This window comes from Peromyscus maniculatus, chromosome 5, assembly GCF_049852395.1.
Source record: "Peromyscus maniculatus bairdii isolate BWxNUB_F1_BW_parent chromosome 5, HU_Pman_BW_mat_3.1, whole genome shotgun sequence".
In the NCBI taxonomy this organism is placed as follows: Eukaryota; Metazoa; Chordata; class Mammalia; order Rodentia; family Cricetidae; genus Peromyscus; species Peromyscus maniculatus.
This window is the reverse complement of record NC_134856.1, coordinates 117,574,790-117,595,729: the sequence shown is the minus strand read 5'-3', so window position 1 is coordinate 117,595,729 and position 20,940 is coordinate 117,574,790. Positions and strand designations below refer to the sequence as shown.

Sequence of the window (20,940 nt, the reverse complement as noted above, 5' to 3'; positions counted from 1 at the left end):
GGGTGGGGTGGTAATGAAGGCAAGGAATGGGGGACAAGAACATAAAGAAATGGGAGGTTCTAGCTGGAACAGGGACAGAATGGGAGAGCAAGGAAAGAGATACCATGATAAATGAAGACATCATGGGAATAGGAAGAAACAGGGTGCTAGGGAAGTCCCCAGGAATCCACAAAGATGACCCCACCTTAGACTACTAGCAATAGTCGAGAGGGTGCCTGAACTGGTCTACTCTGGTAACCAGATTAGTGAATACCCTAACTGTCATCATAGAGTCTTGATCCAGTTACTGGTGGAAGCAGATACAGAGATCCACCACTGGGCACCAGGCTGAACTCCAGGAGTCCAATCGAAGAGAGAGAGGAGGGTTTCTATAGGCAAGGGACATTGAGATCATGATGTGAAAACATACAGAGATGACCAACACACTAAAGAAAACCCATGAACTATGGACCAAAAGCTGTGGAGGCCCCATGGGACTGTGCTGAGCCCTCTGGATATACAAGATAGTTGTTTGGCTTAAACAGTTTGGGGGGAGCCCCAGGCAGGGGAATTGGGATCCATCACTGGTGCATGAGCTGGCTTTTTGGAGCCCAGTGACTAAAGTGTGACCTTGTGCAGCCTTGGTGCAGGAGGGAGGGGCTTGGACCTGCCTCAACTGAATGTGTCAGGCTCTGCTGACTCCCCATGGGAAACCTTGACTTGGAAGAGGTAGGAATCGGGGGTAGGTTGCGGGGGAGGGGTGGGAGGAGGGGACCTGTGGTTGATATGTAAGATGAATAGAAAATTTCTTAATAATAATAATAAAAGAAAATAAAAAATATTTATAGAGTCTATAACTGTTAATTTCCAGAGGTATTGGAAGATAGTTAATTCTCGTCTCACATCTTTAATCATAAACAAGGTAAATTTAAAGGAATGGGCTACTTAGTACACAATTATGAAACTACAGAACATCAAAGACAGAGAGCCGATGTTATAAGTAGGCAGACAGATAGGACAGGTACTCTAAAGAAAGGTCAAACTAAAGAGTGACAGGACATAGACACCATCTTTAGCAACCAAGAGTCGACGTGCAATCTTAGAGCTTAGATGCCCAGTGAAGCTTTCAAGAATAAGAATGGTATGAAGTTACCTTTCAAATAAAATCTGAGAGGGATTTCTTATCACCAACAGATCTGCACCAAAGGAAATAAAAATATTTGTGAGACAAATTCCATGCATAAAACAATTAGGTATTGTATAAGGTCATTTGTTATATTAGCATATCATTTAAAATGTTAAATGGGATGTAATTGAAGAGTAAATGATACAAAAAGACACCATACAGATTATGTAAACAATGGTATTATAGACACAGGAAGCATTAATGTTTTAAAGATGTCTACTGAATGTGTAGTGATGAGATAGAAAGATAAATGAGATTTTCTGTAAGATATTTCAGAAAAGAATGAGGGGAGTGAATGAGATCAAAATACACGACGTATAAGTGTGAAAATGTCAAAACACACTTGTTATTTTGCACAGGGCATATGTGCTAATAAAAAAGGACACTAGAGAGAGAAAGCAAATACTGAGGGACACACCAACTTCCATCTAGATTTGAGGTACGGGAAGATTTATTTTATTACTCTACTTCTCATTTTGATTTTTAAAATTCTTCAGTACTTTTGAGGCTTTCATACATGTATACAATGAAATATGATCATATCTACCCCCCATACCCTCTTTCAATTTCTCTCATGTTCTCCCATAACACCTCCTCCCAACTTCATGTCTTTTTTTTTTTTTTAATAACTCACCAAGTCAGGCTAAAGTTGTTCATATGTGCATGGAGGCGGCATCCATTGGAGCACGGGAATCCTATCAGTGGCCATTCCTTATTCAATAAGGATTCTCCATCCCCCAGCAACTGCCCACTGCCAATAGCTCCTCAGTTGACTTGCATTCAATGCAGTGGCTGCACCTTAAACAGCTGCTGTCCCAGTGGGCCATTGCAACTCTGCAGCTACCCACAGCGGTTCAGCCAGGCAGGAATTTTGCTCCCTCAGGCACCAGCTCTACCGAGGCTGCTAAGGGACACTTTATCTAAATCTCTATAGTTCTAGAGAACTCCGGATTCAAAGGTTGAGGTGAAATCCTGCTAGCTCAGAGAGATTGACTAGCAATAGCTAACCTTCTCTCCTTGCTTGTGTCTCCCAAAAAGGGACATCCTTCTGCTCAACCCCCACTAAAGAACCGTCACTACACTTAGTTCCTCCCTACCACTTCCTGACAGCTAGTTGCTGACTCAGCCTCCTGACCCCGGGTTAATTTTATTTAATCAAACAAATGTAACCCATCTTTCCATCATTAACAAAAGCAGCAGAAACAAATGCAACACACCTTTACACAGTTAAAATAATATTCCACAACATTCCTCAGCATGGGATGAGACCCGGAGACCATCTACCATGTTAGAATTTGGGCTGGCTTGATCTTGTATAGATCTATGCAGGTAACCACAGTGCTGTGACGTCATGATTGCCATGGCCATGCCATGTGCAGACAATAGCATTTCACAGCACTCCTCCCCATCCTGCAGGTCTTCTATCCTTTCTGACTCCTCTTCCATGATCTTCCCTGAGCCGTGGTGGAGGTATGTTAATATAGTCATCCTGCTTAGAGCTCAGCACTCAGATTCTTCTCAATATGTGACCAGGTGTTTCTCTCTCCATCGGCTGCTGACCACTACAAACTGAAACTTTGCTGAGCAAGACTGAGAGTGTCCCGGTCTATGGTATAAATGTAAATATTGAGCCAGGCGGTGGTGGCGCACATCTTTAATCCCAGCACTCGGGAGGCAGAGGCAGATGGATCTCTGTGAGTTCGAGGCCAGCCTGGTGTCCAAAGCGACTTCCAGGAAAGGCGCAAGGCTACACAGAGAAACCCTGTCTCAAAAAACCAAAAAACAAAATAAATAAATAAATAAATAAATAAATAAATAAATAAATAAATAAATAAATAAATAAATAAATGTAAATATTTAGGAGTCACTTTGACAATATGATACTCGAAAAATAACAATGGCAGGTTCTACCCTAGGCTTTATGACCTTCCCAGCCATGAGTTATTTTTACTAGAATTACAAAAGCAGGCTTCAGATTCCCTCCTTGGAGCAGACCTCAATTACAATCAGAGAGCAGTTGGATGCCTCCGTAACTCTGAAGCCACTGTTGCATGGATATGCACATCTTGTCTGCCAGGTCAGTATTATGGCATGCAGTATCCAGTTTTGTCTTTTCCTTCCCAGCAAGCTGCCTAACATTTATGGTATTGTGGAAACTAGCCTTGTTCTGTTTGAAACCTATTTCTCTATATTTTATAGCCAAAATGTATGATATCTTCTTCAATAGTGTCTTACTGTGCAGTTAAGATAGGTAACCAAAGGCAATGCCAATAGCCTGTGTTGCTTCAGGGACCTCTGGAGCCTCGGTAACCAATAACAAGTGGGAAGATATCCCATTCTTTGTACTGTAATTATAATATAATATTTTCTAGGGGTAACATTGTCCATTCATGCGGGGTAAGTCTGTTCAAGCTCTTTAAGTTGAATTTTGAAATTAACTTACTTAGTAGCGGGTTCTCTAAGATTCTTATACATCTTTAGTTTTGGTTAGCCCATCCACTGCTTCTCCTCTCCTCCATCCTCCCACTCACATCCCTGCTTGGTGTACCCTCTCTCTTCTTTCTTTCCCTCAATATATGTTGTGAAGTTGTGTTCTGAGAGTCTATTTCCATATGGCTTTTCCTACCCTTCCTTTGGGTTAATCCTCCCTTTTACCTCATATCCCACACCCTTCCCTGCTTAAGCCTTTCAGCCTCCAGTATCTCACTTCACCACTTTCATTTTGTCTATACTCTGCTCCTGTTCTGTTTTCCTGACTCCCACTTATGCTTCAAGTTAAATATACAAACCAAAATCTAAAACTAGGATCCAAATATGAGAGAGAACATATGACATTTATCATTCTGGACTTATCATTCGTGTGTGTGTGTGTGTGTGTGTGTGTGTGTGCGCGCGCGCGTGCTTTTTTTCCAAGACAGGGTTTCTCTACATAACAGCTCTGGCTGTCCTGAAACTCACTTTGTAGACCAGGTTGGACTTGAACTCACAGAGCAGAATAATCTTTTTTCCAGTTCCACCCATTCACCTGCAAATTTCATGATTTTATTTTTCTTTACAGATGAGTAACACTCCATCGTGTACATGCACCAGTTTTCTTATCCACTAATTTGTTAATGGATGTTTAGGTTGATTCTGTTTCCTAGCTATTTCGAGTAAGGCAGCAATGACCATGATGGTCAAGTGTCTCCATAGTCGTACAGAGAGTCCTTTGAGCACATGCCCAGGAGTGGTACAGCTGAGTCATATAGCAGTTCTATTTCTAGTTTTGTGAGGAGCCTCCAGACTGATTTCCAAATGACTGCCGGAGTTTATAGTTCCATCAATACTGTCTAAGAATTTCCCTTCCCCCACATCCACAGCCTCGTTTGCGCGTTCCTTATGATAGACATTCTGACTAGGATTCGGGAGGATCTTAAAGTAGTTTCAGTTTTCATTTCCCTGATGGTTAAGACTGTTGAGCGCTTTCAGATACCAAAGTCTACATTGGAGAAAAGACCGTATCTTCCACAAGTGGTGCTGAAAAACTATGTTTCAACATACGGAGTAATAAGGTAGATCCTTATCTCTCAACATGCATGAAATTAGCTCCAAAAGGATCAAGGACCTCAACGTAAGACCAGACGCCCTGAAACTGCTAGGGAGAAAAAGTAGAGCGAACACAGCTTACAGGCACAGGTAAGGGCTTTCTGAATGAGACTCTAGTAGCACAGGAAATGAGACCAATAATGAACAAATGTGATCTCATAACCCTAAAAAGTTTCCGGACAGCAAAAAAAAACTATGAGGTGTGTGGCTAGACAGCAAGAGAGTGGAAAAAAAAATGTTTACCAGCTATTCATCTGACAAAGGATTGGTGTCTAAAATATACAGCGAACTCAAGAAAAACAAAAAACCTAAGCTCTAAGAAAATAAGCAACTCAATTAAAATACGGAGCTATGGAACTAAACAGAGTTCTCAAAAGAAGAAATGTTGGAAATTTTTCATAATTTTTTTTCAGTTCCACACTCACTGTTGGAATACTGGAATACAGTCTAAAAATGGAGTCAAGTGAGGAGAATTCTGAGTGAATTCTTGTGAGAAAACTCCAAGAAACCAAGACAAGAGTCTTGTGACCTCAGTTTCTTCAAGACATGGAGTTGTTCCTGCATTGTGCTTTCACACCCCTCCCTGGTGTAGCAGATAGGAGTGAGCTTCCTTCAGATTATTCGTCACTACTGGCCAGTATTACTTGTTTCTATGTCTCTACGGGAAACATGTTTCTGCTGAGTGCAGCTTGGCCACCATGTGTGGCTTGCCCTTGTGATTGGACACTTTGCTCATGTGATTCCTCTTAACCCTCAGAGTATAAATTGTCTGATGCTCTGATTAAAGATGGTTATCGCATGAGACTTTAGTCTGCCTCATTAATCGGCTCTGTTCTCCTAGGTCCCATCACCTCCAGAGTGGTAAACAAGGGATCCTCCAGCAATCATCTTGTTTTATTTAATCAGAGATAACAGGTGCCAGGACAGGGCTTGCTTGTGCAACTTCAGTTCCATTCATTTCCTACTCTACACCTAACTCAGCCAAGACCCACTGCCAAAACAGCTTTCCAATAAGAGCAGAGCCTACGTCTTTGCTCACTTTCTTATTATGAGAAATGCATTGAAGAGTAATTCCTGAAGCATATTGATTGATTTTCAGAAAGGCCAAACCAGGGATGTTCTATCCAGTATTGGCGGGATGTGCTTTCATTACATAATCTGTCTTTTGTTGTTGTTGCTGCTGCTGGTGCTGCTGGTGCTGCTGGGGTTTTTTGTTTGTTTGTTTTTTGTTTTTTGTTTGTTTGTTTTCAGTTTGTTTGTGAGGCAAGGTCTTACACTGTATCTCAGGCTGGCCTAGAACTCACTATGTAGCCCAGACTAAACTCCTACTAGCCAGGCTCCTCCCACTCCAGCCTCTCCAGTGCTGGTATTAGAAGTGTGAGTGACCATGTCTGCCTGAGTAGTCAGGGTGCTTGCTTGTTTGTGTTTAATCTTTCATAAGTGAAATCTGGAAGAGCTGCCTTGGCTTAGCATAGTGGAAAGGATGTTCAGAATCACAGGACCCCTTCAGTTCTGTGTTACCAGAATTCGTTCATTAGTAGCTATCCATGTGCCCAGGCTCTCTAAATATTTTTAATTTTCTTTACTCAATATGTGCATGAGTGTTTTGCCTCCATACATGTCTGTGTACGAAGAGCATGCCTGATGCCCAAGGAAACCAGAAGAGGGCACTAAGGCCCCAGAACTGAGGTTACAGAAGATTGTCAGCCACCATGTGAGTGCTGGGAACCGAACCTGCGTCCTCTGCAAGAGCAGCCAGTGCCCTTATTTGCTAAGCCTTCTCTCAAGCCCCCAGTCTCTGAATTTAAACCATCATTGATAATATTAGCAGTTGCAGACAAGTTTGCAGGTGCATTACTAGTGGAGCAAGCCTTTCCTTGTTGGTCGAGGAAGAAGAAATAGAGAGGAGGGCTGAGCAAGTCTCAGAGGTGTGAAACTTCTCTTTCAGACATATTGTCTACCTGAACTCTCACACAGGTCAGACACACCTCCCTCTTTCCTCTGGTGTTTCCCTGCTTCAGCAGTCTGATCGCTGAGTCTAGGACTGTAGAGAGATCTTTATCTCCTTACACTTTGAGAAGGTGCCACAGCAGGAAAAAAAATAAAATTAAAAAGCAAGTCCCCTTTAATAAAGACAGAGCAAGTCCCCTTTTCTTCCCAGCTTAGCTGGAGTTCTGAAGGTTGTATTCCATTCTGCAGTAGCCTGATGTTCACCGGAAGAGAGAAATTGGTTTCTTCCTGGTCACTGCAGCTAAGTTGTCGCTGTGTTGGAAAGCCTCATCTGTCTGTGTTGAGCTTAAAAACCAAATCTCTCAATTTTAATGATCTGCTTTGCTGGGTTTAACTTCCCCTTGGTCAGTGTATCTGATGCGTGATTAGATAGGAAAAGCAATGGGTAACCACCACTGAGCAAAGAGCGCACACAAGGGCAAGTGTCCTTCCCCTCACAAGGACATTCCATGGGGTTTTTGATGGGGCCATTTGAAATAAACCAAGTACGTGCTGAAACTTCAGTGGGACCTTCCTGAGTGGGTACAGGTTTCAATGCAGTGCACACAGACAGGTGCCTTAGGAAGCCAGAGCAGCTTCAGGAAGTCAGGGACTTGCAGCCTTGAACCACGGGCTCCTTTTTCCAGGCATCTCCAGCCCCAGGCTCTGGGGACAAGCAAAACAGGAAGCAACCTAAAAGCAAGGTTCTTATCCTGGTGTTTGAGCTGTGAAAGTCTTTTACAGAAATTTCTCCCCTCCTAGGAGAAGACGATGCAGTAATCTCTACCCTTAAAATCTAGAATATTGAATTAAGAATATTTCTTTTTTAAAACAATTCTCTACTATTCTCATTTCCCATGTTTGTTGATAAAGATGAGGAAATATTTCTCTGGTTAGTTCACATGCAAATACACATTCATGAATATCTCCTCTGCAAACCATGTTTTCATTCATAAACAATTTCCTTTCCTATGCAAGGGTGAGAAAGGAAATTTTCAAAAGAATGTTAAATATACCAATGTGCTGTGCTATATTATAATATACATTGTTATAGTACATATGTAATAGTATATAACACACAGAGAAATGCATATATAAGGACAGAGATACAGTGCCCTCTAATGGTCAAACTGCTGTCTGCCTCTGCTTCAGGCTAGGCGACACACCTCAAGCTTAGGGCATTAAGCAAAACCTCCTTGCACACACTTTGTCTTCAAGAAGCTTGCTCACTAGGCCTGCCTTCCTGTCATTCATGTTCAAAGAACTGTTCAAACTCACTCCATGGCTGTCTGGACATGTACTACTTTCCTGGTTCCCAGAAGACTGCACACAATACAAATTAAAGGGATATTTGAGTGAATGGTGATTGATCTGAGCCATCTAAGCAAAGATCCAGGCTTTGCAATTCCCACATGGAAGGCAAACCTCCCTTATCATTTACGATTTGAACTAATCAGAAGTAATTTTTAAAGCTAGACAGTATCCTCATTCAAAAATATAGTCCCAAGTTTTTATGCAAATTGAGAAACACTTGTCTGAAATCAAAATGGCAAAGGTGATTTATGCAATACAGAAATCATCAACCTAACTAGTAAGGATTCTACAGAAACAAACATTTGCTAGAAATAAAATCTCTTATGCCAATTTTTTTGAAATCTTTGAAATACAATAATCTTAGGTATCCAGTGGAATAGAAATTGTTTAGAATGATGGAAAAAACAGTTTAAAGTAGAAATAGTTCCAAACACCCCTAACCACTTCAAATTAATATGCACACAGCACTGAGGAAGAACCAGAGAGCCAGAAAAGATTGGGGCTGGCATTGCATAGTGAGTCATCTCAGCTATGGCACTGAGACTATCAGCATTTTTCAGTTCCCTTGGAGCCTGTGTCCTGATCTGCATTTCCTCTGCTGGCCACTAAATGCAAAAAACCCACTAAATTAACCTTCTCCCAGTTCTCAGAATCTGAGCAGAGCTTGTCATAAACGTCCACAACACCGCCCCAAAAAGTTACTAGGAAACCAGATATTTGTCTCCTGGCTTCTGAAAATTCGAAGGGATGATGTTAGACCAATTTTGATTCAATTCCACCCTCTGCTGCAGAGACACACTGGAGAAGAATTTTCTAGAGTTTCTCAGCCATCCTTATCAGTAATATGAAACCTCACAACCCTTTCCTGACAGAAGAAACATTACTGGATACAAGACATGGCTCTGGAGTCGATAACCCATCTGTCCTATGAAAATATTGTTCAGACAGAGTTCATTCTTGTGCAAGGTAGAAGATAGTGAGCCAAGACCAGGAAGCCTGCTATTGGAGATGGTTGAATGATGGGAATAGGTGGGAAATCCAGAGTTCCATAGGTCAGAGGGAAAAGCCCCAGAGCCTACATTTTAATAAGAAAATCAGGTGACTTGGATACAGAGGGTCCTTTGACAATAAGCTAGAGACACTGCCTGTGAGAAAGCATATCCAGCCCAATGCACCAACACCTTAAAGCTTTCCTTATATGAGCATCCATCTTTTAATGAGATCCTCGTGGAATAAAATCTCCTTTGTGCATATTTCTGTCCCTACATAAACAGTATTAAAATAAATGTAGCTGTGACTTTGAAATTCAACAGCATGATGGTATTCATGATTCTGCATGTGTAGACATTCCTGGGACATTTTGCTATCCCAGGCTGGCCCCTTATAATACACTTTTTTAGATTTTATCCATCAGTTCCAGGAAACAAATTTTCTGTTCTTTTCTTAAAATTGTTTCCCCTCCTTTCTGACCAAAGCTCCTCCCCACAGCACTACAAAACAAACAATCTCATTGCTCTTGTTCACCTATCCTGACTCCAAATGTGCATGAGACATTTTAGGCATTCCTTGGGGCTTTATTTTGAGCAATGAATAAAGACAAGAGGAAAATAAATATGGACATAGATCTAAAGAAAAATCTACAGTTTCATACAAAAGTTGCTTTCCAGTTTTCCCTTCAGCAGTCACTGACCCTGTAGCAATAACTCTATTAATCCTTCACCCTTGCTTCTTTCCTTCCTCCCTTTATCCTTGGCCCAAATCAGTTTTGAGTGTCTGCCACAGTAGCACCATCTGGGCTCAATGGTAGAAACCATCTTCATTCAATGGTGCCTCAAAAAGTTGGGACACACGTCAAATGGAGCTTTCTACTGAGGCCTCACTGATGGCTGGTGTGCAGAGCCCAGTTGAAAGAAGAGATGACAGCTCATGTTGGAGAGGATGTGGAACAAGGGGAACATGCCTCCACTGTTGGTGGGAGTGCAAACTTGTACAGCATGTCAGAAATCAGTGTGGCGGTTTCTCAAAAATTGGGAATCAATCTACCTCAAGACCCAATGATACCACTCTTGGGCATATACCCAAGGGATTCTCAAGCATACCATAAGGACACTTGCTCAACTATGTTCATAGCAGCATTATTTTTAATAGCCAGAACCTGGAAACAATCTAGATGCCCCTCAAGAATGGATAAAGAAAATGTGGTACATATACTCAGCTGTAAAAAACAATGACATCATGAAATTTGCAGACAAATAGATGGAACTAGAAAATATCATCCTGAGTGAGGTGTAGCTGGAAGTTTTCCTGTGTCCTGTAGCCACTCAGACCCAAGTAAACACAGAGAGGCTTATATCAATTACAAATTGCATGGCCATGGCCTATGGCTAAATTTTCTTGCTAGCTAGCTCTTATAACTAAACCCAGCCTACTACTGTTAATCTATATGTCACCATGTGTTCCATGGCTTTACCTGTGTGCCATTATATGCTGCTCCCTGGACTGCAGGATGACATCTCCCTTCCTCTCTTTTCTCCTCTTTCTGTCTATCTGCTTGTATTTCCTGCCTGCCTCTAAGCTGCCATGCCATAGGCCAAACAGCTTTATTTATCAACCAATCAGAGCAACACGTATTCACAGCATACAGAAAGACATCCCACAGCAGTGAGGTAAGCCAGACTCAGAAAGACAAACATGGAATGTCCTCACTCATAAGTTGATACTAGATGTAAAGCAAAGGATAATCAGACTACAAGCCACAGCTCCAGAGAAGATAGAAAACAAGGAGGACCCAAAAAAGGGATGTACAGATCACCTTGGGAAGAGGAAACAGAGGAGATTCCAATGAGTAAACTGGGGATGGGATGGGCAATAGAGGGGAGAGGATGGAGGATGAGAACATGAGGGAACAGGATGGTCGAGCTGGGGGAGGGATGGAGTAGGAGAACAATTAAAAAGATATCTTAATAGAGGGAGACATTATGGGGTAAGGGAGAAACCTGCTGCTAGGGAAATTCCCAGGAATCCACAAAGACAACCCCAGATTAGACTACTAGCAACAGTGGTGAGGGTGACTGAACTGATCTACCCTGGTAATCAAATTGCCGAATACCCTAACTCATCATAAAGCCTTCATCCAGTAGTTGGTGGGAGCAGATACAGATGCAAAGATCACAACCATGCACCAGGAGTCTAGTCAAAGAGAGGGAAGAGGGATTATATGAGCAAGGGGAGATCAAGATCATGATGGGGAAATCTACAGAGACAACTGAACCAAGGTCAAAGGTACTCACAAACTTTAGACCAACACCTGTGGAATCTGCATGGGATTGGACTAGACCCTCTGCATATGGGAGACAGTTGTGTAGCTGGGTCTGTTTAAGGGACCCCTGGCTGTGTGATCAGGATCTATCCCTGGTGCATGAGCTGACTTCTGGATCCCATTATCTGTAGTTGGACACCTTGCTCACCCCTGATAAAGTGGGGAAGGGCTTGGTCCTGCCTCAACTAAATGTACCAGGTTTAGCTGTCCACCCTCCCCCCCCATGGGAGAAGTTACCCTATAGGAGGAGGGGATGGGGGAGGAAGGAGGGGAGGAGCAGGGTGAGGAATGAGAGGGGGATATGTGATTGGTGTGTAAAATGAATAAAATAACTGTTGGAATTAAGAAACAAACTATTAATTTGAAGAAAAAAATGTGAATATCCAATTATATACTATTTTGTGTATAAACGTTCATATTTCATTGTTAGAAAGTATTCATTGGGTTTTGTGAGTGTGTTACACGGGCAATGAACCATGAGTGTTCTAATTTGGAGGTTTTCTTTACTTCCTAAAGATGATGAAATGAACTATTTCAAGTGACAGAACTCCATTAGGCAAAAGAATGCACCTACTTTCCCTAGCCTGAAGCAAAGATGTAATAGGTTGCTTGCAGGTTTTTAGTATTTGTGGGGGTTGTTGTTGTTGTCATTTTGTTTTGCTTTTGTTTTTTCATTTTGGGGGGTAGTTTGTTTGCTTGTTTTTGTTCTTAATAAATAGATATTCATTTATGCATCTGAAAAATACATTAAAAAATAAAAGAAGAGATGACTGGGATCACTATGGAAGAAATAAATTGGCTTCCATATGCTGGGCCTCTAGTCTCAGTTATTTCAAAAACAGGAAGGGAAAGAGTCACTTGAACCCACAAGTCAGAGATCAGCCTCAAGAATTAAAAATTAGAAAAAATAACCCCTCCCCAAAAGAAAAGCCCCATTGAAAGCCACAAATAAATCAGACAGGGTGTCATATTCCTGAGTCTCTAGTAATAGATTTGGAACCCACACATTGGCAAATGTTGGGAATTGGACTGGAGTGGTGATCTGGAGCAACTGCCTAAGAGGCTCACAGTCCAGGGGAGGAGTCATGTTTGATGTTTTTATAACCTACAAAGCTGGCTATTAATAATAACTTAAAGTCCAAATCAAGTCAAGAAGGACTAAAGAAGGAAGCAAGTAAAGCTAACAGTGAGTAGAGCTGATGGGGGTCATTGTCTTGTGCTATCTGGAGCAACTAGATGAGTAGCCACTACAAGACCAGGCTAAGAGACAAAAGTCCTTGACTCATTATTTCTCCTCTTAGGGAAAAAAATCTTCATCTTTTGTTTTACCTCCTTAATGACTAAATATCATAGGCAGAAATGTTCGGGAACAAGCCAGGCACTTTGATGCCTTTTCTTAAAGGAACGCAATACCAATATTGGCTCGCTGCCCAATGTGCACTGGTTTTACAAAAAGAAAATGCTATTATGAATTGACCAACAGGAAGATATGACACATGCACTAATCTACCATAAACTAATCAGGAAGGATTTGAACAGCTGACCAAGAGCTTAGGGACAGCCGCACCTGTACAGGGTAGGGGTAGAGTTCCAGGTGCATTCATGGGTGCCTTTTTAATTGGGAGATTTCTGGTCTCTGGGTTAGTACAATCTATCTTGCCACTCTTGGCAGTGCCCCTCACTCCCAATATAAGTCAGAGAGGCCATATTCTGCTTGTTCAGGGACACTTGGTTCTGCCCAGCCCTCAAGGTCATTTTAAGGTCATGTTTTACAGTTCTGAGTCCATGAGAACAGTTTTCAGAACAGGGAAGTTGCCATTTCACAACCCAGTTCCAAGTTTCCTAGGCTGCTGTTAAGAGATGAAGAGGTAAAATTTAAACACCATGTCTTACATATGTCAGGCAAGGACTTTGTCATGGAGCTACACCCCCAGCCTATAGATGTTCTATTTAACTGAGGAAGGAGGAAACGTATCCCAGAGCCAGGGAAATGGCTCATCAGGTAACAGTTCTTGCAGCCAACCCTAAAAACATGAGTTCAATCCCAAGATACAAATGGTAGAAGCATAAAACTAACTACTGCACATTGTTCTCTGACTACCACACACGTAATCTGTAGCATGTACATACACACATGCACACACACATGCAACATACACATAATAAATAAATATATGATTTTTTAAGTTAAAAACAGAAAACCAAAACAGTATCTTCAGCAAGTGCATGGTTCATGCCTGTAATTCCAGCACTCGGGAAGTTGAGGCAGGAGGACTGTGAATTCAAGGTCAACTTGGGATATCTAGTGAGGCCTTCCCCTCCCCCAAAAAGGAACAACAAATATCTTCTAGAAGGCAAAAATGGTGTGGTTCAAAGCATAGTAATGATACTGACCACAATTTAACCCACTCATGGTCTTACCTCATCAAAAGTAAACAATAGTTGTCCCATTTAGGACTGAGCCGGTGTAGATCTCTATATTTATCTCCATCTACTACAAAAGGGAGCTTCTCTTCTGAGGGCTGAGAGATGCACTACTCTATGGGTATAAAGGAAGCTTTGTTCTTGGGTCAGTAGTTATTGTAGCTCCTAGAGTTTACAGCTCTGTAAGACTGTTGTTCTTCCCCAATATCATTCATAGAAACCCCACCCCAGCACTTTAAAAGTTACCCAGTAAATATGAAGCTTCCAGGTCAGTACCAGCTTAAATTCTCCATCCTCTATGACTCAACTGTGGTACTTTCAGAAATAGGGTCTTACCATCAAGTTCTGGAAAATAACCAAGAGCAATGGAAGTAACCTGTCATGTTTGGTGGGGGTCTTTGGGACCCCACTAAGCAATAGCAGGAAGAGAGGTAACACATATCTGGATCTGAGCTTTTAATCTGATAGTCTGTAGTATACAGTAAGAGCACTATCCCCCTGTTATAAGGTGGCTCATTTTAAACTCCATATATATTTTTAAAGAAGCTTTTACAGTAGTAAGTTTCCATATGGGTTTTTCTCTTTTTTTCAAAGAAATCAAAATTTATTTGCACATGTTATGATTTAATACATAAAAGACCCTAAAACTCCATCAGGAAAATCCTACAGCTGGTAAACATTTTAGCAAAGTGACAGGATACAAAATTAACACATAAAACTCAGTAGCCTTTCTATATAGAAATGACAAACATAGAGAGAGAGAAATCAGGGAAACAGCATCTTTCACAATAGCCTAAAAAAAATCTGAAGATAACTCTAACCAAGCATATGAAAAATTTGTATAATATCCTAGGTTGTTGTTTGGCTCTTTAGGGGGCCCACCACCCAGCTCCAAAATAAATCACACTCTGAGGCTTATTCTTTTTTGTTTGGTTAGTTGGTTTGGTTTTTTGAGGGTTTGTTGTTGTTGTTGTTGTTGTTTTTGGGGGGATGGGGTTTCTCTGTTTTATTTTGGTGCCTGTCCTGGATCTTGCTCTGTAAACCAGGCTGGCCTTGAACTCAGAGATCCACCTGGCTCTGCTTCCCGAGTGCTGGGATTAAAGGCATATGCTACCACTGCCTGGCTGGAGGCTTATTCTTTTTTTTTTTTTTAATAAAAACAGGTTATAATTCAAAAGAATATGCTGGCTGTACTTTCAGGAGGGGAGGCTAAAACCTTTTTAGATTATGAATTAGCCTATAGAAAATTTTCTGCCATAAATCAAACAGTGAAGGGGAAGATGAATAGGAATCTCACTTACACAACTTAAGTAAAACATAGCTTTCTGAACAGATGAAGATAGGTTTCTTCTGTAGACCAGAATCTAATCAATATTTATATGTATAATTCAGCTATTATTTGGCTTAAATGGCTTATTGGGAAATGTTATCGTTTTTACTATTTTCTACAGAGAAAATATTTTCCAGTTTCAAATAAGCCTGGATTTTTTAATTATAACCTGTTTTTATGTCCACATGGGTTTTTCAAATGTCTTTATTATTAGTTATCCATCCCCATATCCCACCTCTACCTTCTCTCCAATCCCCAACCCCGTTTAACCTTTCTTGTTCCTATATCATGCCCGCTTTCCACAAGGCTTGGGATCACCAGGGGAGAAGAGACAGAAAGATCCAGAGGGAGTGGATACCCGCTGGGAAACAGTGCTTTCCAGACATGACCACACAGTTGCACACATGAGCTCAGTGGCTGTAGTTGTATGCACAAGACCTGCAGAAGACCAATCCAGTCAAAATGCCATCATGAAGAGAGGAAGAGCTCAAGAAGTCCCACCCTAGCAGGTGAGTCAGGGGAGTTATTAGCTGTCAATGGTTGCTAGAGCAGAGAAAGTTAGGTTTCTTTTTTTTTTTGGTTTTTCGAGACAGGGTTTCTCTGTGTAGCTTTGTGCCTTTCCTGGAGCTCACTTGGTAGCCTAGGCTGGCCTCGAACTCACAGAGATCCGCCTGGCTCTGCCTCCCGAGTGCTGGGATTAAAGGCGTGCGCCACCAACGCCCGGCCTAAAGTTAGGTTTCTTCAAGGATGCAGTCTCTGAGAGAGACTACTCATGTTTCAAGGGTTATCCTATACCCATGCACATTTGTGGTGTGATGTAAGGACAGGAAGGATTCAGTGGGGGAAGGGAATAGAAGGAAAAGTAGAGGAAGGAGTATGATGAGGCATAACTAATCCTAAAGACCTTAGGAAAAAGCCATATGGTAACACATTCTATGTGTGTACAAAATTCTCAAACAATAATAAGTTAGTATGGCCCTATTAAAAATTAAAATTAAATAAATAAAAACTACATAGTTCTGAAGAAAAAAATAACAACAGGAAGGGCTGCCTCTCTCATGATTGAATAGACACAAAATATGTCATTTCTTAAATACCAACAATGTGTTGAATGCTTTTATTGAAGTATTCATATTTTTTTTTTTTTGGTTTTTCGAGACAGGGTTTCTCTGTGTAGCTTTGCGCCTTTCCTGGAACTCTCTTTGGAGACCAGGCTGGCCTCGAACTCACAGAGATCCGCCTGCCTCTGCCTCCCGAGTGCTGGGATTAAAGGCGTGCGCCACCACCGCCCGGCTGAAGTATTCATATTTTTAAATCAAAGTTTTGCAATACATTTTATCTAGGGGCTCTGAGAGTTCTCAGCCAATAGTATCCTCATCATCCTGAGACGATGTTCAATTAGAGAGCCAACAAGGGCAGATCAGCCCCTTGACCTGCTTCCCTGCTTATGAGGCTATAGGGCTGCATGCACAGTTCTGGGGCTGGGCGAGAACATAGGACCTTCTAGATGTCCCGTGGCATCAGTCACTTTTCTGCTCACAGGGGGAAAAAAACACAAATTAAGCAATTGCTTGGTATTGCTCCAGGATTTCCAATAAAATATCTTCATCCAAGGACTAAAGAGTTTCAGTAGTAGAAATGTTATGATGTTGTTTCTCTTTCAAAGCTCTTAATCCTTTTTACTAGCAAGGCCAGCTGTGCACTAAATGAACATTAACCCCATCCCACTCAGGGCCATGAGAAGCAGTTTGCCTCCACTAATGAGAAAATGCAACCTTGTCTGGATTTCACAACAAAGGTCACTTTGTCCTGCCCTAACAAATAATGTCTTGTGCAGCCAATTATAAGAGGTGGTCTAGAACTGTGACTTGTGAACTGGAGTTCTTGTTAATTGGTGTTCATCTGGTCCAGAGAGGAACCCAAGATTCTGCATTTCTAACACTTTTCAGGTGATGCTGCTGCAGGTCTGGACCACATCATGAGTCCCAAGGGTCTAGAACATGTTCAAAAACTAAGACCTGTTTTGAGACATTGCAATGTGAACATAGACATCAAGGCACAAAAATTAAGATGTTAAATTGATCCAGAATATCTTAGATGTTCAGTTCTCTTAATACCCAGAATCCCTTAGAACCTTCATGTGTGAGTAACAAAACATTACATTTTCTCTAGTAGTTCAGATGAACTTATTGTGGATCCTAACCAGGGCCACTCATTGGCAAGCTGGTAACAATGGAGTTTATCATTAGTGCCATGCTCGTTCATATTTTGTGTGTGTGTGTGTCCCATTTCATGCTGCCCTTTGATCATCTCTTCACTGTTTCCTCTATTCAATCCTTCGTCAAATAGGGTCTTCACAGTTCTGGTTCTCAATCTCTTACCCATAGAAACAGGGTAAGAGGGAAATCTGACCTGTTGTCCACTTGAGCTGGTTAGGGTCAGCTCAGTGTGGGACTAGCCTCCGCTAAAATGATAGATGTCTAGTAATAGAATTCCAAACACCATCAAGGGAACTTTTCAGAAGCAGTCTAGAAAGGTTCCGATACATTTAGATCTACTTCTAGCTCTCTTGTGGGCCTGGATCTCTCAGATCCAATCCAGAAACATCGATCTCCAGTATGACCCTAGAGTCTGACCTAAGGCTACCAGAGGGCAAGCAGGCCCACGGTTTGGTTCTATGAAGGTGAATTACATTCCTGATTTAAATACTCAAAGTATTTAAAGGGGGGATTGCCAACTTCAAATTTCTTTATACATGTTGAAACAGACAATGGATGGTGCTAAAAACATAACTCTGAGTGACATCTTCCAGCCACTCTACAGCTCAGGTTTTGCTAAGAACGAAAGCAAAGGAGCCCCATATTTATTCATCATGTTCAGGTGCATGACTTCTGTCAAATGTCAGAAACTGGGTGAAGTAGAAACAAATGGTGATCCCTGTCCCCTCACCTCTTTCTCTGGTCCATGCCCTGAAAAGCCTGGCTGCATTCTTGCTCGGTGGAAAAATACCATGATCTGTACATCACATGGACTGGATGTCTGGGGGATAAACCTCTGGGTCTTAGTCTCAGGGGCCACTCTTGGGAACAGTGTTTGCCTTTGGTAGTCCCAGGTGTCTATCATGTCATTTACGAGGTAAAGAAAATGTCGAGTTAGGATACAAGAGGACGATGGATCCAGATGCCCAGCCAGTGGAAAGATCCGTAATGAGAAAACAGAGCTGACCTCTTTCCACGAAGCCGGGAAATGACAGGGGAATGCTAGAAGCAGCTGCTCACTTTTGGCAGCTGCACTGAAGGGCAATGCTATGGAATGTCAAAAACCAGCATATTTTATTGCAGCCTCTCCTCTGGCCTTTAATGATTCAAGAGCACAGCCATCTTTGAGGACACTTGGCATGCCTTTTGGTTTAAAGGCAAATAAAATGTCCTCATTTCATCGGCCTATGCAGAGAAAGAGAACTTGAAAATGCAGAGAGAAAGGACAGCGATAAAAATGTGCCCTTCTCATGTACCACTTGGATCCAGGCTGTAACACAAGAAGATGAGAGTCCCTGCTCTCCTTCACCTCTGCCTCTGAATTAATTTCTCAGTTTGTTTTTCGAATATCCACTACAACATTCTTAGATCTAGTCTTGTCATTATGGTATCTCAATATGCCAAGTAATCTGAATCATAACTTAAAGATATAATACCAGGTCATAACTGAAGTAGTTTTTATACCAATATCCTTGTCTAGCACATCCCTAAACATAGTAAACAAACAGATTATCAGTTGTGATACTCTCATTTAAATGAGCTCTAGCCCAAAATGTCCTCACCACAAGTCAATAAATGAGATGCATGTTTTCTCCTAGTTCAGCTTTGAGATGCTGTGGAGATGAGGATTTTGACATTGGATCAAATACAAAGCAATTCAACCAATTTTATTAATTCAGTCAACCCAGGGGCCACACAACTTGCAAGTTTTGCTTAAGGGTTATGGTGACCAAGTTCAACAGGAAAATGACAGATGCTCTTTAATTGACAGCATTTATATCATGATGATGAGCCAGGTAAAACGTGTAATATGCAATGGATTGTGTTATATGAAATCATTGGTTTTCTATGTGATTTTGAGACACCTGGCTTGTAGATATCAATTCTGAAGCATATCACAATGAATCTGTCACATCTAATTACGAATGTACTTGAATGTTTAAATAATTGCCTTTTTTTTACATTTTGTAATTTCTTTTTAATAAAAAATTTCACTACATGACCCAGTAATTGAATTTCAAATTAGTAAAACTAGAATATATTGATACAAAAAAACTTGCATATAAGTTGTTCATGATACTTCATTAAAAGAATAACAAATTTAAAGAATCTTTAAAATTTATTAACAGAAAAGTTTTGATAAAGTTACACAGTGGAGGATTTACTCAGCAATAACAAAGAAGGAATTTGTTCATACATGCAACATCAAAGTGCTAAAAAACAACACTTAAGATCTTTACACAAAGTTTATAGTGCATGTTTCCTTGACACTATGACAAGGAACAAGCAAACAAGCTGTTCCCTGAGCCTAAAGTCAGGCAATAGAAAAAGAATGCACAGCCCTGTTAAGAAATATTTTGCCATAAAGAAAACTTGCATCTTGATTAGATTACTTGATAAATGTGGATTTACATTTGTAAAACTTATCAACCTATGTAAATAATTGCCTTTTATATTAACCACATAGGTCTCTCTCTCTCTCTCTCTTTCTTGTGTGTGTGTGTGTGTGTGTGTGTGTGTGTGTGTGTGTGTATTATAAGAAATTCAACATTATATTCCCACAATCTGATTAGCTGGGGTTTTTTTGGGGGGGAGGGTTGTAGCTTTGTTTTATTTGTCATTTTTCGATGCTGATGACTAAACCTGGGATAAGTGTCTAAGCTGATGACTGAACCCGGGATAAGTGTCTACCACTAAGCTATTTCTCAATCCTTGTTTTGCTTATCTCGAAACCAATGTTTCCCAGGCTGGCTTTGATGTGTACTCTGTAGCCCAGGCAGCCCTCTCACTTTCAATCCTTCTACATTAGCAATGGTAAGCAGTAGCTAGGATTACAGGCCTGAACCATTATACCTGCTCCTCATTACTTCCTTGAGCCAAATGGAGAAGAAGGGAAGGAAGGACTGGGGGAAAGAATAATGGAGACATAGTTGTGGAGTCCATGCTGTGATAAGCAATAGCAAGAAATCACAAGCACATCACCACTTTTAATGTAGCCTCTCTGATTTCTCATTCCATTCACCAGGTGTCTCCCGCAGTAGCCCCAGCTGGTACATCCCAATGGAAAGGTAGTTGCAGAGCTGATCTTACAGCCAACCCTGCTCTGTTTTTCCCTCAGAGGAGGGGTAAGAAGACCGCCAGGAAGCCAGAGTGATCCACAGAATGACTAGCAGAAGCTGCACCATCTTCTCACACTGACAAGCCTACTTTTTTAATTTAAGAATGTAGGCACAAAATAAAGTATCTGAGTAATCTAAGTAATTGGTGTGCATTAAAACCAAACTAAAATGAAAAAGGGCAAAATTTATGGAATATTACAATTGGAATCTTCAGTGAAATTGGAGACATTTGGGACAGAAAGACAAGATCAGCAATAGAACAATATAAGAATAAAACAGAACTCAGGAATTAAAAAAAATAGGAAGCAGATGGTATGATCTTTTCATCTACAAAACAGTCCATAAGGCTTAGATAGAAAAGTTTTTAAAACCACACACTTTTTGGTTAAGTTAAGAAACAATAACTGTTATGGTTCTTCCAGAATCCCCTCATAAAA

General features: G+C 41.1%; 2 long non-coding RNA genes across 2 annotated transcripts; both read left to right on the top strand.

The window, feature by feature from the left end:
• The first annotated feature begins 626 nt into the window (after nt 1–626).
• LOC143273198 (uncharacterized) lies at nt 627–2,796 on the top strand. Its single transcript, XR_013051091.1, has 3 exons — nt 627–708; nt 1,525–1,604; nt 2,699–2,796. It is a non-coding gene; the product is annotated as an uncharacterized LOC143273198 (long non-coding RNA).
• Nucleotides 2,797–3,014: 218 nt separating this feature from the next.
• On the top strand, nt 3,015–20,627 carry LOC143273197 (uncharacterized). Its single transcript, XR_013051090.1, has 3 exons — nt 3,015–3,242; nt 15,433–15,635; nt 20,410–20,627. It is a non-coding gene; the product is annotated as an uncharacterized LOC143273197 (long non-coding RNA).
• The last annotated feature ends 313 nt before the right edge of the window (nt 20,628–20,940 follow it).